The sequence below is a fragment of the Anthonomus grandis genome, chromosome 22 (genome assembly GCF_022605725.1).
Source record: "Anthonomus grandis grandis chromosome 22, icAntGran1.3, whole genome shotgun sequence".
Classification (NCBI taxonomy): Eukaryota; Metazoa; Arthropoda; class Insecta; order Coleoptera; family Curculionidae; genus Anthonomus; species Anthonomus grandis.
Genome location: NC_065567.1, coordinates 20,763,377 through 20,781,282, shown reverse-complemented (window position 1 = coordinate 20,781,282; position 17,906 = coordinate 20,763,377). Strand labels below are relative to the sequence as shown.

At 30.7% G+C, this 17,906-nt stretch overlaps 1 protein-coding gene and 2 long non-coding RNA genes across 12 annotated transcripts in view; 1 reads left to right on the top strand and 2 right to left on the bottom strand.

Moving 5' to 3' along the window:
• LOC126749022 (plasma membrane calcium-transporting ATPase 2) overlaps positions 1–17,906 on the top strand; it is a 160,682-nt gene that overhangs the window by 100,719 nt on the left and 42,057 nt on the right. Inside the window, exon 1 of one of the 10 annotated variants that reach the window (XM_050458622.1) lies at positions 5,511–5,529. The exons of the other annotated variants lie outside the window; for them this stretch is intronic. The gene's annotated coding sequence lies outside the window, so the exon portion shown is untranslated. Of the gene's footprint in view, positions 1–5,510; positions 5,530–17,906 lie in introns of those variants that run through there. 10 annotated transcript variants of the gene reach the window in all.
• The window catches only part of LOC126749024 (uncharacterized), a 35,616-nt gene that overhangs the window by 13,211 nt on the left and 4,499 nt on the right, over positions 1–17,906 (bottom strand). The window lies entirely within an intron of this gene.
• On the bottom strand, positions 8,033–15,292 carry LOC126749025 (uncharacterized). The gene is made up of 2 exons (XR_007664862.1): positions 14,190–15,292; positions 8,033–8,302 (listed from the first exon to the last, which is right to left on the bottom strand). It is a non-coding gene; the product is annotated as an uncharacterized LOC126749025 (long non-coding RNA).

Below are 17,906 nucleotides of genomic sequence, written 5' to 3'. Positions count from 1 at the left end.
TCATCATACTTTAAATTAACATTTATTGCTTCATTAATATTGTTCTAATGCGAGAATTACAAGGATTATTCATTAAATAGGCAAAATCAAGAAATAAACCATGCTCTAAAAATTTCGAATTATTTTTAAGGTATTTTGAGTATGTTCCATAAGAGTTCCGTGAGAGAAATAGAAAAAGGAATATTTTAGGCTTATGCGGTGAATACCTAGAATAGTTTTCTTGAATTTATTTTGTTTTTTAAACACCATTACATACAATCATTTTAAAAACCTTAAGTATTTATTGTTAAACACTCTTTCAAAATTAATTCAAGAAAAAACACATTTTTCAAAATTTTGTAATTTTTTTGGAATTTTTGGAAATTGTCTTTTTTCTTAATTTTTTTTTTGACTACCGCCATTAAAAACAACAATTTTGAACATCTTAAATATTCATTATTAAACATCATTTTTTGGCCTGCAAATTGTGGTGTTGAAAAACCAAAAATAAATTCATGAAAAAAGACATTTTCAAAAAATATTGAATTTTTCTAGAATTAATTAGGAAAAGGAGAGATAAGGTATTTTAAGTATGTTCCAAGTAAGAGTTCCAAAAAACAAAATAAATTAAAAAAAGGACAATTTTTGATTTTTCTAAAAAATTTGGAAATTATCTTTTTTCTTGAATTTAATTTGTTTTTTTCAACACCATTAAATACAACAATTTTCGACACCTTAAATAATCATTATTAAACATTCTTTTTTGGCCTGCAAATAGTAGTGTTCAAAAAACGAAAATAAATTCAAGAAAAAACAACTTTTTCCAAAAATTGTAGAATTTTACTGGAATTAATTAATAAAAAGGGAGATTAGGTACTTTAAGAATATTGCATAAGAGCTCCCTGCGAGAAACAGAGAAAGGCATATTTCATGCTTATGCGAGGAGTACCTGGAATAGTTGATTGAATAGCTACTTGATTGAATAACTCTCTTAAGAAAATTAAGAAAATTAACTCGAATTAAGAAAAACGTATATAGCATATTTTGAGTATGTTTCATAAGAGTTCCTTGAGAGAAACAAAGAAAGGAATATTTCATGCTCATCCAGGGAGTACCTGAAATAATTTATTGAATAAATTCCTGGAGTAACTATAATTTAATATGGTATTCATAAGAAGAAATAGTGTTGATAATGGTGGTTAAAAAACAAAAGAAATTCAAGAAAAAACACATTTTCCAAAAAAAAAATTATTATTTTAAATTTAATTAAGAAAAACGTAAATAAGGTATTTTGAGTATGTCCTATAAGAGCTCCCTGAGAAAAACAGAGGAATAAATATTGCATGCTTATGCGAGAAGTACCTGGAATAGTTGACTGAATAGCGAAAATCCAATATGGTCCTCATAAAAAAAAATAACGTTAATGATAAACAAAAACCAAAAGTAAATTTTAAAAAAATAAAATTTCCAAAACGTTCTCAGTTTTTGGAATTAATTCAGAAAAAGAGAGATAAGCTATTTTGAGTGTGAGAAGAACTCCCTGAGAGAAACAGAGAAAGGAATATTTCGTGTTTATGCAAGGAGTACCTGGAATAGGTAAAATCCGATATGGTGCTCATAAGAAGAATTAACGTTACAACCATTAGATTGCCAAAAAAAAAACAAAAATAAATCTGAAAAAAATTGCATTTTTCGATTAACTATTTTATTTACTTTTTTTATTTTACGTTAATTATAATTGAGAGAAATTGAAAAAGGAATATGTGATGCTTATCCAGGGAGTACCTGGAATATTTGGATAAATCTAAGGAAATAACACTGATGATAGTAGCTAAAAAACTAATTAAAATTATAAATTAATTATTTTATTAAATGCAAGTAAAATAATAAAATAAAATCTTGGATTTTTCGCTCTTAAATTTAATAATAAAGTTAAAATTAGTTTCCTTATTACGAAGTTAGTGGAGGCTAATGATAGTGAGCTTAAAATGAATTTAATCACGTGTTTTAACCTACTTAGCAAGTGTGTTTATAAAATTAAAATGCTTATGCAGAAGCAGGCGTATTATCGTGTCGCATGATCTTATAATCAGCCAGACATCCGAACAAGTATTTAAACTTGAACCTTAACATATTATCCAGAAAACACATGCGATATGAATCATGAAATTACGTACGTTAATGTATAATAAAAGAACAATTTATTTTATCAGCTATAATAAAATAACTACTATTCGAAGAACTTTTTGTTATTTACAGTAATGCATTGATTATAAAGTCATTCTATAAATATAGAGAATGCTAAAAGTATTTCTATATAATTTTTATAATGTTATATTGATTTTCCAAGAATGATTTGCCAACTAAACCACCATGATCGATAATAGTATATTGTTTGTCGAGGCAATGACGTACGTAGACACCGTGACATCATTGAATGAGAAATCGTCAATGTTAAATCTGGATGACGTCATACCTGTATAGTAATCGTGCCAAAGTATGTATGGAATATGCAAATTTAAAATACATTCTTGCGAGAAAAATGTTAAATGTCACTCGATACCGGTGCTATTTTTAAGTCAGACCGAATATCCGATGTTGCCAGAATACGATGGCTATCGGAAGCACCTTCAAAAAAACCAAAATAAAAATCCGACCTGAATATTTAATAACGCACGTTTTTTAAACAATCATTATTTGACTTCTCACTGATGGACTTAATAATGAATTCCGATGCAATTTTACTGGGACATGAATAATAAATAACATTTCGAAATTCACGGGAACGGATTAAAACGGTTTTTGTATTTCCGAGAAGCCCATACCGTATCAAAAGGACATAAATTAGAGATATGCGCCATAACTCCATATTATAACACATTTAAATGCAATGTGGCATATTTTTGCTTGTCAATTACATTGGTTGTTGAATGGAATGTTTATTGATACAGCGATTTTATTTTAAAACATGGAGTAATAACCAAAGCAGCAAACATTCTTCAGTGGATGATTGATTTTAATTTTTTTTTGTATTTTCTTTCCGTATTTTAATTATTACATGAAACCATCCCAGTTTCTCACTGGAGTAATGTCTGGAAGCTGCAAACATTTTCACTTACAAACAGAATTGGCATATTGCACAGAAGAGCAAACAATTAAAGAACAATTAAATTAAATAAGAGCAAACCGATATGTCTTTAGGACCTATGACTAGCCATACCAGATATCACAGTTTCAAATTAGAAGAGCTTCAACATATATCAAAAAACCTCGACGACCTAAGAAACTAATAGCAATTTCACAATTTTCTATTGTTTTCTAGGATAAAACTAAAATCTTTGACAGCAGTCCATTTATTTTTCCTCTCAAGGAATACAATCCTTGAAGATTATCTTACATCTAGAAAAATGTCAACTAGTTCATCAATATGGGAGTACCTCAACCTTTAGATCTAAAATCACTGAAGCTGCAGTAAAACTAGATGTTAAGAATGTTTCCCGTAACACTTAATCTGTTTCAAAGGAGAAAAAGGATCTTATATGTTAAAAGGCGTTTTATAGAATAATGGCCGGTGATCTTTGATTTGATAATAACTGTTTTTGAAAAAAGTATTTTATTAAAAATGATAATTATTAAACAGTTTATATAAGACGCAATGTCCTAGACAAACAAAGAGCTGTTGCAAATAATCTGGTTATTTTTAAAAGTGTTTTCAATGTTGCCGCATTTCCTCATAACGGCCCAGGTAGTTTATGCCGAGTTTTAATGAGGAAACTTTCTATAAACCAGCTGGTCGGCCCAAACATGTTCCATTATACTTAACTTTGTTTAAACGAATATTCTATTAAAGCATGCCTTCAGATTATTCCACAGTTTAATTGACACCCTTAGTTGAAGATCAAAAGTAAGGCCTTAACTATTAAACTTTGATTAAACCGGCGTATTGTTTTCACTGTTCGCCTTCTTCACTTCCTATAGAACTTTCGACGATAATGTCTCGTGTTATTATTAATTTTAAACTCACATTCTTTACTTTAAGACATATAGATGCTTTACAATTGCGGAATGGGGGTATGAGCAAAGGGCTTATAACTTTAAAAGACATAACTTTTCTTGATATTACCAGATTAACAGTTTATTCGATAATTTTATGCTTACGATACAATTGAGCAGATTTGGGTCCGATTTAGACCAAGCCAATATATAAATCTGATTGATCAGTTCTATTCATATTGATACAGGTTATTTCCAAAAATGTCCTTGAACGTGATATTTTTGAGACCCCTCATATTAACATCTATGTATGGATTATATTGTTAAACATATTCATAAGATCAAACTTCTTGAGCCTTTGCTGAACTTATGGGTATGTATTATACTCCCCATCGACTTAACATCGTCATTGCATATACATGACCCAAACCGTTCCTGGTGGAATATTACCCCGATTTAGCTAACTATACGAGCGTTTACTTTACATCAAAAATTACGTCATTGCTCTTGTGTTACTAATGAATAAATGATTTGATAAATGGCTTAACTGGGTATGAGCAAGCGCTAAAAAATATATCTACTTGCTAATTAACGCAATCTAGAAGTAAACAGCAGCGTGCTGCAGCTAAAAATGGAAAAACACAAAATGGGGTAACCCTACACGTTTAGAATATTAATAACGAAAATAGGTTTATCGATTGAATACATATAAGGTGACAGTTTTTTTTAATTTAAATATCGACTCTTCGTTGCAATAGTATTAAGTAATTTTGTAATTAAAGTTGAATGATCTCACTGTTAATCAGTGAAATTATCAATGTGTTTTTGTTAGTTAATGATTGAAACCAATATTTTGTGACTGAAATATGAATAGCTCAATATCAATTAACAGAGTAGATATATATAGTCAATGCCAACCAACCTATCAAAGGAAGTAACTATTTAGTGTTAACGAGGCTGAACTTGATTAGTAGTATCAAAGAGTGTATATTCTCTCTGTACATATAGTATAATTTAGGTGGACGTGAAAGTAATATAAACTAATAATTATGAAGCGATTGCTAAAATAATTCAAATTAAATGGCCTGAAATTCCAATTTAGGTCAAACAAGACGATTCGAGAATTTCTGAGGTTAAAACTATTGAACGCTTTAGAAATGACTGATGCAATGTCGCTGAAATTTCTATGTTGCATTACCAAGCAGTCGAGTTGCTGCAATTGTCTTACAATCCCCGTAAATTATTTAGTTAACCGACATTACCGGTTACAATTTTCAGTATCTTTTAAATAATATTTATTTTAGTTATCAAGTCTTAATCGTCGTTTTATCAATTTGCCTTTAGCCTCTGCGTCAATTAACTTATATTGGCCCAAATAATACTCAGTTATGACATTTGTCAAGACGTCGGTAAACTTACCGCTTGATTTTTTTTTATATTTGCTTAGTTTTAATTTTACGTGAGTGTTTATTGTGGGAAAAAACATCAATGTGGTACTGATTAAGATAACGTGCGACGAGATTGTGTACAGCGCAGGTGCGCCTTTATCGTTTAAGGGTAAGTGCGGTACTCATCATTAAATTAGCAACATCTGTGCCACGCTTACACAAATTACTGGAGGTATAAATTGGGTTAATTTGATTACTGTAAATTTATGTCAAAATTTTTTTGAATTTTATGAAGGATTTTGTACACCTGGCTACTTAATTAGTTAAAGAACAAAATCACAGTAGGGGTAGAGGAGTTTCTATTAAAACCAAACATTTTCGGAATTATTCGCTTTACCATGACACAAAAAATGTATATGATAATACGTGATGAGACAGCAGCTTTTTATTCAATTGTGCATATATGAGCTTTCAAATACAAAGCAGATGATTCAAAAGACGTCAGAGGTATTAATTAAAAAATTGAAATTTTACTTTGACACATTAAAAGAAGGGCATCAAAATAAAAAGTGACATGAAGAAAGTGTAATATTTTGGTACAAAATATATATTGATTATGAATTCACTTAATAATTTATAACACCCTGGATAATAATAAAAATTAGTAAATTTAATTAGTAATAATAAAAATCTGGATTCTCTCAACAACTGGAGATCTAAAGAACTGTACAGACGGTATCTAAATCCAGAAAGTTGTTAAGTCTCTAAGTTGTCAAAACTGTAGCAAGTACATATTTAATGAACTTTGCATTATTAGTATCCTTCGACCTTGTCAAAAATTCTTGAAAGTATTCTGTACAAGCAAATTTACGGGGATTGAATGAATAACAACATTATTCTTAACACTTAATATGGTTCTAGTAAAGGTTATGTTGATAAATGATAAATTTCGAGTTTTGGTGTTGTTAGACTTTTCGCAGGCCTTTTACATAGTGAATCACGATCTGTTGATGGCCAAATTGCAATATTATGGATTTTACAACGAATCTCTTATGCTTATAAAATTATATTTATTCAACAAATTCTATATGCTCTACTAATATTTTTTCTGATAGAGGAGCTACAGCATCTGGCGTTCTTCAGGAGTCGAATTCGTGCCCCCTTAATGTTTCTTATTTATACTTCTGTATTACTAAAATTCAGGCTTTTGCCGATGACACGCAGATCTGCCTGTGCTTTGATACGGAAGATTTTAAAGAAATAGAGTTATGCATTAATGAAGATCTTAAATTTTTATCACAATTCGAAGCTTAATCCGGAAAAATCTAATGTAACAACAAAATAGTGAGTTTTTGAAGAATAATTTAAACATAATTATAAGTAATTCGAAATTAGCATTTATCGGCAGTACTAAACACTTTAGGATTGTTATTAATACTCTACTAAGATTTCAAGAACATAAAAACTTATAAACTTAGGGCACATATTAAGTAAAACAAAACTTATGTGAAATTCTCGTGTTATCTAGTTTTACATACTGTGACTATGTTTATGGTTTTTCTTTAAATTTGGAGAGCAAAAATCGCATACAAAAGGCGCAGAATGCTTGCTTGAAGTATATCTGTGGTTTACGCAAATTTGATCATATTTCACACATATATTACGATATTGGGTGGGTATTTGATATCGAAACCGAATCGTAGTATTTCGAAATACCATTCAAAATGTTAATATTAGAAATGTGGAAAAGTTAACTATGCCGCTGCTTACCACTGCAATTTTCCAACGATCCTTTTCATATAATGCAATAAAGCAATATAATTCAATACCAGAATGTTATCATACTTTGAGCTCTGAACATTTTAAGAAAAAGTACAGAACTTACTTATTTAATCAAGTTAATTAAATTAAGAGATTCCTTTAACCTTAAAATTATTAGAATGTTTGTATGTGTATATATATATTTTTCTTTAATGATTAATGCATTTTTTAAATATGTTTTCTGTGTAATAAAAGTAATAATCAACTAATAGTTTAGCTAATAGATAAATATATCTAAAGATATTATTATAGCATTTTTGTCTGGTTCAGTTGAGTTAGCTAGACTTAAAATGCATTAAAGCAGAGGAGAGCTATTGTATGGGAGCATATATTCAATATGTAAATTTCTGTTTTAAATAAATGATTTTTTTTATTTATTTATTAACAGAAAACGCACAAAATGACAGATGTAGAAAATGTGGTGAAAAACCGAAACCAGAGATCATATAACATTAGAATGCAGTAGACTAGGAGAAACCAAATACATTGAACATGACCAAGATGCAAGAATCGTACACCCCAACCCAAACCCAACCTGTAACAAAAAATATAATACAACACAACAGACGAGACATAACGACTTTGGGCAATTACGTTCAATTTCTATATTACCAATTGATGTTGTTGGATTTTACTAAAGCGTTTAATATGGTGAACCATGAAATCTCAACATTTATTTTATACTATTTTGGTTTTATTGTATTGATTTCTTCGTCTCTTGGTATCTAGTCTTGATGTGATTGCAGGTCTTTCGCAGGGGAGTATACTTGGGCCTTTGCTCTATATGTTATATACATCTTTAAATTATTAAAATATTGTACCGTTTGCTAGGTGTAAATTAAAACAATCGAAATAGTCAACTAATTTATTTTTACTGTATTTATTTACAACTATTTATGTCTGATTTAAATTTCGCGCCAATATTCCGAACTTCACTTCACTGAACTGACAATTATCAGCGACGCGGCTCCTTATATACTCGGCTGACCATGATTCCAGAAGATTCCCGATAACCTTCGAGACGTCGTGCGGTGTGCCACTCGTTTAGCTGGTTTCTCGGTGTTTACAATATGTACGCAGGCCATACTCAAGTGTATTTTACTCTTAAGCACTCTCAAAATCTGGAAGCCAATTCTAATTTAGTAAATTTATTTCAAGCAGCTACTAAGCATATGCTAGAAATTAATCCAGCAAAATCGGTTGCATTAGTACTCTGTAGTGAAAGCATAAGAAATATTGTTCTTATAAACTTTAACATAGAACTTAATTCTAATTAAATATCAACAAAAAACTCTGCTGAAAACTTAGGCTTGATTATTGACAATAAAATGAGGTATAAAGAGCATCTAACATCTAAACTTAGATATTAAGAGTGTTATATCCACATAGAAACTATATATATTAAGATTGCAAAAGCACTACTTTCACTTATGAATTGTTGTGATAATTAATATCTATGGATTATGTTTCGATTGTTCGGATATTCTTAAACGTTTCGTGAATTTCCCATAAACTAAAAGAACTAAATTGGTTAAATATGTGGAACAGAAGAATTGATGTTTTTTCCAACTATTAAAATACAAAACTCCACCATACTTACCTAGCAAAATTGTTTAAAGAACAGATGTCCGCAATATTAATCTACAAAAAGCATCTTTTAACCATTCCGTTTCATACCAAATAAATATTTAAAATATCTTTTTTATGTAATGTGTCGACATATATTAATATCAAATTTCGGATTTCTCTGTCCAACCCAAATATTTAAGAAACGCATTAAGAACTTACTAATTCGCAGTCATAATAAGTCAGTTATAATTACTTATGTAATTCCCATATTTCTCCTTCATATAAAAAATAATAATAATAATAACTCCATTGATAATAATAGCTCCATGATCAGAAACTGTCAAAAAATCATTCTTACAGAGTTAAGAGATCAATCCGGAAGGTATTTATTACGTTCTGGTTATCAGAGTTGCCATAGTTGTTGTCACCAAAAAAAAAATGTTAATAACTAGACCATCTAACCTAAAAGAAGAATTATTGAGGCCATTCCTGGACTAAAATTTCTGAAGTAAAAATCTTGCTTTTGGTGAGTCGATTTGTACTGTATTAATTGAAAAAAATCCAAACAGTTACGAAAAATATAACTACAAATAATTAAAAAATTAAGGAAACGTATACAAAAGAATAAAAATATTTCAAAAATTCAATAATTTCTATTGTACTCAGTGAGTTCCTTTTTCGATTTTTTTTCTATATGCAGAGAATAGCATCTAAAACCTTCCTTCGAAGAATCCATAATAAGCGCTAATATACTTCGTGTCCATGTAAAAGTCTAAGTGTGTTAAAATGCCATTAGTTATTAAATACCCAAAAGCCTAAAATAAACATTGACGTTGACCAAATCGATTTAATATTTTAATAGTTGTTAAAAACAACAGCACTTGTTTATTTTCTAAATTGTCTTTCAATGATAATTGACTGAAAGATACTTGTTTAGTGAAATTCTAGCATTTTTATTCAAACTTAGATGAACCCCACCTCAAAATGACTAAATACACCACAGGGAAAAAAATATTTGTATTCTTTGACGTCAGACCGCCGACCAATAAAACGATAAAATTTGCCCGTGTTTGCTGACTTTTAGGTTGGCTGCCTGGAATAAGGGACAATCTAAAAGACCTTTAGGATTAAATATAGCTTATCGCGAATTAGGTTAGGTATACAAAAGAAATAAACTTGTATCCTGGGCATTTCTGTATACCTATTAATCGATAGGCAGACCCTGTTTAGGAACGAATGTGGGCTAGGCAGAGGTTTTTGCCATGTCACGGAAAAAAAATGGAATCGCCCTTTTCCAGGTTTTTGGAGCATTCATTAGCGTTAGAAATCCAGGTTTTAGTTTTACTGCATAGCGGCATTTTAAGCGTGGGCCCATCACAACAGTACAGATTTGAATTAAACAGAATTATCCCTACAATAATTTACGTGTGCGTTTTCGTGTATATTAATAACTGATTTTTGGCCTGCCAGTGTTATATAAATAAATTGGAAAGGTTCGCCTTTAATTATTTCGTTAAAAGTTAAACCGTGAATTTCAATGGAATAATTATGGGGTGAAAATGCAACTTTCAAATATAATAACTGATAAAATTACATTTAATTTATCAAGTTAAAAGAAAATATTGTGTAATTGCAAATCTTTTTTTTTGTATCTAGAGATCATACACATAAACAATTGAGGTGTTTTTTCAAGCCTTTAGTTAATGATTTTTTCCGGTTATTTTAAAGCGTTTTTTTTTTAATAAATATTATTAGCACGTTTGCAAACCTCCCTCCTTTTACTCGCCGACCACTAATTTATTTATTTTTATAACTAAAAAAAACAGCATTAAATTATCTAAAACACATTTCTTCGTACTATTTTAAACGAGAACCAGCAAATATTAGGTGATTGTAGTATTCTTTCCTAGTTCTTGAATCTAAGGTAAATGTTTTTAACACATATGGAATCAATGTTTTTAACACTTTGGAAATTGAAACGGAAAAAAGTAGGTAATTTTTTCCGTTTCAATCAGAAGTTTTCAGAGTTCAGAAATTATTAGGATTTTCAGTTAAAATATGCTTTATACCTACAACAATTCCATAATCATAAATAAAAGGTTTTGTTAATAAAAGGCTTTGTTAAATTTGTTTCAATTTATCTTAAATAAAATATTTATCTTAAGACAAATTAGTCTTTTTTTGTTTAAAATTTGCTCCCCTACCTATGGTACTAATTTATAACTAAAGGCAAGCATCTATATCTAAATATTTTCAAATTCCACTTAAACGTCCTAAATAAGCAATTTTTTGAGAAGTTAAATCAAATAATATTTTAGTTGATGTGTTAATTTTTAAAGGTATTGGTAAGGGATGTCTGAAATACGCAATATTTAAATATATCCCTCATCACTCTTTAGTTAACCCATCAACTTCTGTAATTCTGTGAATGACTTTAAATATCGCGTAACATTTGAAGTGCAATAAATCAGATTTTAAATTTCCCGCCACACGCCATCCAAGTTGCTCGCCCTTGTCTTGTCATCAACGTCAATAGAGCTGTGGATAGAAGTTCTCTCTGATCATTAGGCAATACGCATTTCTTTATATTTTTGTTTTGTGCAGACGATACCTAACCACACATAGATTATTGTATGTTTTGATATTGATGCATTCCTTTCAAAAAGTAAATGTAGATAATATCAACTGGCTCTGCCCAGCTGTCATTTCCATGTGGAAATGTGCGATATTAGCCGCATTGAACTTCGCACTGGATATTTTCATTTTGTATTCCAAATAAGCACCCCCCCAGAGAGGAACACGCTATATATGGAATATATGGACCAACCTAGGATAAAATATGTTTATAAAAGAAAGTACCAAAAAGGAGTCCAATCTTCATTTATGGGCAGATGGTTATTACGCAGGATTAAATTAACCAATGCGCAGCCGCTGTATATACGTGACTTGCAAAATCTCCAGAGGCGGCAAATTTAAAAATATATTATATCACAATAAAATCAAGTCGAGGAACTCGTCGAAATCGTAAGAATTCATAATTTGCATTCATGATAAAGTGTAAGCAATATGTACGGTTTGCAGCCGTATATTGTGTTGTTATAAGCTTTGCCCCTTCAATATTTCACATTTAATTCCCACTTAAGTATTTAAATGGAGTTTAGCTCTACGCGCGATAGAATATTTGGAGAAATTATGTAGTTAAAATTCGGCAGGATGCCAAATTGAACCTGGCAAACATTATTGCCAGTACATTAATTATTTCTCACAAGAATTGCAAATTTATAGCATGGGCATTTTTCTTGATAGAAATACTGGCAGGAGCGTGATTTAGTTCTTTCAATTTATCTGGGATGCTTGTTAGGATTAAATACAACAGAATATTTTTAAAACTAAGCCATATAAAGAGTTTAATAATATAACTTGTATCCCTTATAATGTAAATTTAAAAAACAATCATGCATCGATTTTATTTAAAAAGATGGTTTATGCAATAGCCTACAAAACATTAATAAAACTATTAAATTTCCCAGTTATGCCGAACTAAACATAAATATACAATATGCGTTTAGTTTGGCACCTATTCAGAATTAATTATTTCAGAGTTTTAAATCATTCCCGGTTTTACGCACGCACGTAAGATTGCTTCATTAAATTGTTGCTTGAAATTTTATTTGTAATGTTTCATTTTCCAAGGCCTGGATTAATTTTAATTAAACAAGGGTATATGTAGATCGGTATATGTATTCTTTTTCATCCTCGCTATGTTCCCAATATAATTAATCCAAAAAAAGTCTAAAGCAAACAAGAATTTATAGATACGAAAAATACGCGAACTACTGCGGGGAATTAATAAAAAAATACTTTGAATGCCTGGAAGCAATAAACGGGGATTCCAGCTGCCGGGAATGAATAAGAAACGACTTTAATTGCCAAAAAGGAATAAACCAGAACTAACTCTCTGGAAATAATATGAAACGACTTCAACTATTAGGAATTCTCCTTCCCTCCAGCTATTGGAAAACCGCTTATAAGCGACAAACCCCTGAGTTGACTTACCTTTCTTGTACTTTTCCTTTTAAATTATCACCCTCTTAAAAATGCCTGTTTATAACCCCACCTGTTGGGCGCCAAACTTTTAAGGTATATACATATGTATGTATAATATGTCTAGATGGATTAAAGTCTAACGCGATAAGAACTATAAATTACACATGTTTATATTTTTAAATAAATAAATGACTCAATGCTTACTCGGTGCTTTCGCCAAACATTTCATATGTGCACAAAAAGTTCAGTTGTATTCAAATTTACAAACAATATTGAATTCAATTTCAAATTCTTAAGCGTTTTTTTTCTTTTCCTCCCTAGGTTAGTAAAGTAATTAATCTTTATTGCATCAACTAGTTTAAATAATTATTGATGTGGGGAACCGTAGTTTGTGGTAAGCATAAATGTCGACAGCAGTAATTTAAAGTGTGGTATTTCATTATCAGGGATACCGGCTTATTAAGTAAGCCAAGAACACTATTTTAACTAAACTAACGAGTTTATTCATTAAAATATATAAATAGATGTGAGAATGGGAAGCTTTGCGACACCACAGAGACAATAATTATTGTTATTCTCATTTAAGGCAATTTTCAACAGTTTTTATTTTATGTAATTAATCATGAACTATTTATAGCAAGTCTAAAGTCTAATTTTTTTTCTTTTATGTATATAAATGCAAGAAATATTGGTTATACAATTTCTTTCGACTTTAATTCAAATACTCCAGAGTCCACAGTTCAAGAATAAAATATATTGGCACATAAACGTCGGAATCCTTGTCCAAATATTTTCCAATAATAAAAAGATTTAGGACTTTCCCTCATACTTGGCATATCACACTTTTCACGCCCTCACTTGTCAGGGAAAAAAACCATTTTCTCCCTCGTTGGGATTTTTTTTACTATACGTAAACGTAATGGCGTTTCACTTAAACGTCCGATGACATATCATTGTTATGGCGATACGCGAGCAAGGGGTGTATTTTAGATAAGGTAAAAAGACATAAAGGAACAATGGCTACACGATTGTGCTTTAATGAATACAAAAATATTACGTGTTAAATTGGTAAACCCAAATAGCTGTTGATACGAATGTTCTAAAAACGTTTATAGAATATCGTTTGTAAATCACGGATGCTCGAAAAAATAGTCTACTGAATCAATTAATTAAAACACAGATATTTTTATTAAAAACATCATGTCAACTCAAAACCAAACATATGTGAAGATAATGGTGAGTCATAAAAACTATTTTCATTATTTCGCTGCCCATTTGAATTCTACTTATCTTTTCCAAATATTCTAATACAAAGAAAATCCTAGCGTCTATTTGTGTTTATTTTTTGCTTTTCTTTATTTCATTTTATTTTACTTTCCTAACCTAACATACCTTTTAACAAACTAAGCACATAACTTAAACAATAATAAATGACTTTATATATAAATGTTCAAAGCAAGCAGTAATTTAAGTCACTGCAGGTGCGTATATTTTTCAAAGATTATAGTTATCTACTAAACTTAAGTAAACAGTCTTAAATAATGTCTGTCGTCATTGCTGTCAGTAATACCTCCAATTTGCATCAAGAGTATATAGAAGCATTTTATTTCGCTTAATCAGAATTATAAAAAACAGACCTTGATGTTTTTACTACTTCTCAAATTATACGTCGTTCTTACGTAATGTTATAACACATTATCACGTTAAAAAAAAATAATAAACATATATCTACAAAGTTGTTCAGATTTATTAAATTTTAGATTTTACTTTTGACGATTAACAAAGTTGATGCATTGCGAAGTACATGTAACATGTAACACTATATGCACTTAAAACTTTCTTGTTCTGAAAGTTACTTATTTTAATTAAGTTTTTTACTTCCTTCCACTATAAACTTGCAACGTGTACTTATTTCCATAATGATTTTTTTAGGAGAATGAATGGTTGCGCCTTTAAAGCACCTCAACAAGTTTAAAACCCCATTAAAACTAACATTCGATTAGAATAAAAAGACAAACGAGGAGTATTTTATTAACAAATTTGTTATAACAGAAGTAACGCGAACTTCCCATTAGCATGAAATAAAATGAAACAAATATCGACTTCCCTAAAACTCACCCTTAGGTGAAGGCTTGTCAGTTGACTCTCCTTCAACCCCATCCCTTTAAATCATCATCCTTCTTAAACTGGTTGTGAAAATCACCTTGAATTTACTTGATTGAAACTAATAGTTTTCCCACTTGTTGGGCGCCAAACTTTTGCTACAAATCTGTCCTGCTGTCTCAGCAACCCACATATTATTGTTTATTACTTCTTTTAATTTAATTATTAATAAAGTTTTTATGTGTAAACTTGTAATCAGGTTTAATTCCTTTAGGACTAGTATTACCACTTTCTTCTCTTAAGTTATATTAATGAACTCAACCCTTTAACATCCCTTAAATCCACTTATACAACCTTAGAATGAAAATCAGTTCATTAATAACTAAGTTACAAAGGTGTTACACGGGGAAAACTAGGACACGCACCGTTGTTGTTTAAATAATAACATTATGTTACGTTAATTTACTTCCCACCATGTTAGGGAATCGAATTAGAACCATCCAACTGGCGAAGTTCACAATTGTCTGTCATTTATTTTATTACCGCCGAAGCCTCAACTTAATAACTTCCCCATATTATCGACTTTCAGTTCCTAGAATAGATTACCGAAGGAAAACATTATTTTGATTCGGTTCGGAATATGCGGTAAAAAAGGAAGGAAGGCTTCATCGCGGCCAGGTCGATAGCCTAGCCGCTTAAAGCTTTCAAAGCTCTGGTCGCAGGACCGTATCGACCCCTTGAGTATATATATATATATATATATATATTTATGCCCTGGAATTATTCATTATGTTCTTTTGCTATGTAAATGACCGACCACGCGATATTTACAGTGTTTAGTCTTCATACTAAAATAACAACATAATATGTATCCATAAGAAAATTTAATTAGCTTTTAATTGCATGATGTGTGCGTAAGTCTTTACGGAAAAAAAGCCTCACTTGTTTAAGGTCGCTTTTATCATTTTCTAAATTTTATGTATATGCCTAAATTATTATAAGAATAAATAAGCTTTTTCAAGACGTACTTGACAGGAGATTTTTGAGTTATTCACCGTAACGAAGAGGCATTTATCGCGAAAAGATGAGGGTTAAGAGTGAGATAGCATACAGTGGGTAGACGTCAAGTCGGATTTACAGAAAATGGCTTTACGATATATTTATTTCGTGGCATCGTTCTCGTCATGTATAGCAAAATGCAGCAAATAAGTTCGGCTATATTGGATTTTTCATAGGAACCCCTTGAACATTTTATGGGATCAGTATGGAATTTTAGTCTTTAGAAAATTGTATTTTAAATATATGTGGGATAGTATAAATATTTTATTAGCACTATCCCTTTAATTATAGTCATTATTATTATAGATAGGGCAGAACCTATCAGTCATTTGGTTTGTAACTTATAAATAACTTTGTAATTCTTAAACATGTTTTTTTAACTGAACATTTTAGGCACCTCCCTATTTATGTATACCTGAGGTATGCTGCATACATAGGAACTTTTTAGATTTTGATCTTAACAAAACCAGGGAACAAGTTAACATGGCTTGATAGGCAAATATAAACGAAGACTTTTTTATTTTTGTCAGGCGTAACATCATCCTGACAGCTCCTCAACTTTGTTCACTATTAACAATTTAAAGACGCTCTTAAAATGTTTAGACACGTTATGATTGTCTCTATGAGAAATTGAAAAACGTCTTTGGAATATCTATGAGTTGTTTGGGTAGAGAGCTGGAAGAAATAAATCATAATCGTGACTGCGAAAAATTTTAAATGGCTTCCAATGCTTGGAAGGCATAGAGAATTATTACTTATAAATACTCGAGGTTTGAATAATTCGAACACAATTCAAATGGCTGGACTAAAATATTGATATTTCAGGATTTAACAAACGATGATAAATATCCAAGGAAATGTTAAAACAAGAAATAAATACCAGGAAGAAACTTCCAAGTTCAGTTTAAATTTATGATTTTAAGATATTGAAGTGTTCACATTTTATTTAAAAATTCGCATAAAATCGTTTAACGTTACCAAAGCTTTAGGCTTGTGTATTAATTTTTGATGCCCAACAAAAATCGTTTTAAATTTGGCCTCTCTCTTTGGCACTTCTCTGGCCTGTATTTTCTGCTATGGTACTTAATTCTCCTGTCTAGTATATTCTTCCCAAATATTTGTTGCCTTCTACGACGCAATACCTGACAAGGGCAAGTTATGCACCGTTTCTTTTGCAAAGACGACAGGTCAGAGTCAGGTCTTTGTTGAACACACTAATTCTATTAAGATATCCCATAATTGCTCTCTCGTTCGAAGCCCTATAATTGTTCTCAATTTGTCCTTTTGAGCGTATGGTCTCGTTAAGCCATTCTCTGCTTACTATAATCAACACCATTCGATCAACTCCGTTGCGGCCCTTATTACAGATTGTTGTCAAATACGCATTATATGTCCAAAAATACGACCAGCTTTACTTCTTTTATTTGACGGAGTCTTTTCGTCCTTGAAAAGCAGTCTATGCAGCGCCCTCTCTGTTCCTGGTGTGTAAGCACATGGGTCTTAAAGCAGAAGACGATCTATTCTATAAGGCTCAATCTTCAAAGAAAATGGCATTAGGCTGAGTAGTCTAAAGAATTTTGCTTGAGAATGGAACAAGACACATTACGATCATTTTAGAACAGAGGCAGGGCTTCATAATCTCTCCAACTCTGTTTAATATCTACAGCGAACACATTATATGAAAGGTAATAGTAATAGTAATATAATTAATGAAGGATGGATTATCATCAGTTGAAGGTCAGGAAATCAGTAAATACCTGAGATATGCCGATGACACATCACTTCAAATCAAGAAGTCACTGAAAACAGAATGAAACGTCTGGGCAAGAAAAGCCAAGAGTATCGGATAAGGTTTAATAAGAGTAAGACAAAAATCATGATAATTAACAGAGCACAGAAGAATCTTCAACACACTAAAGAAATGGGAGGCTTCGAAGTAGTAAATAG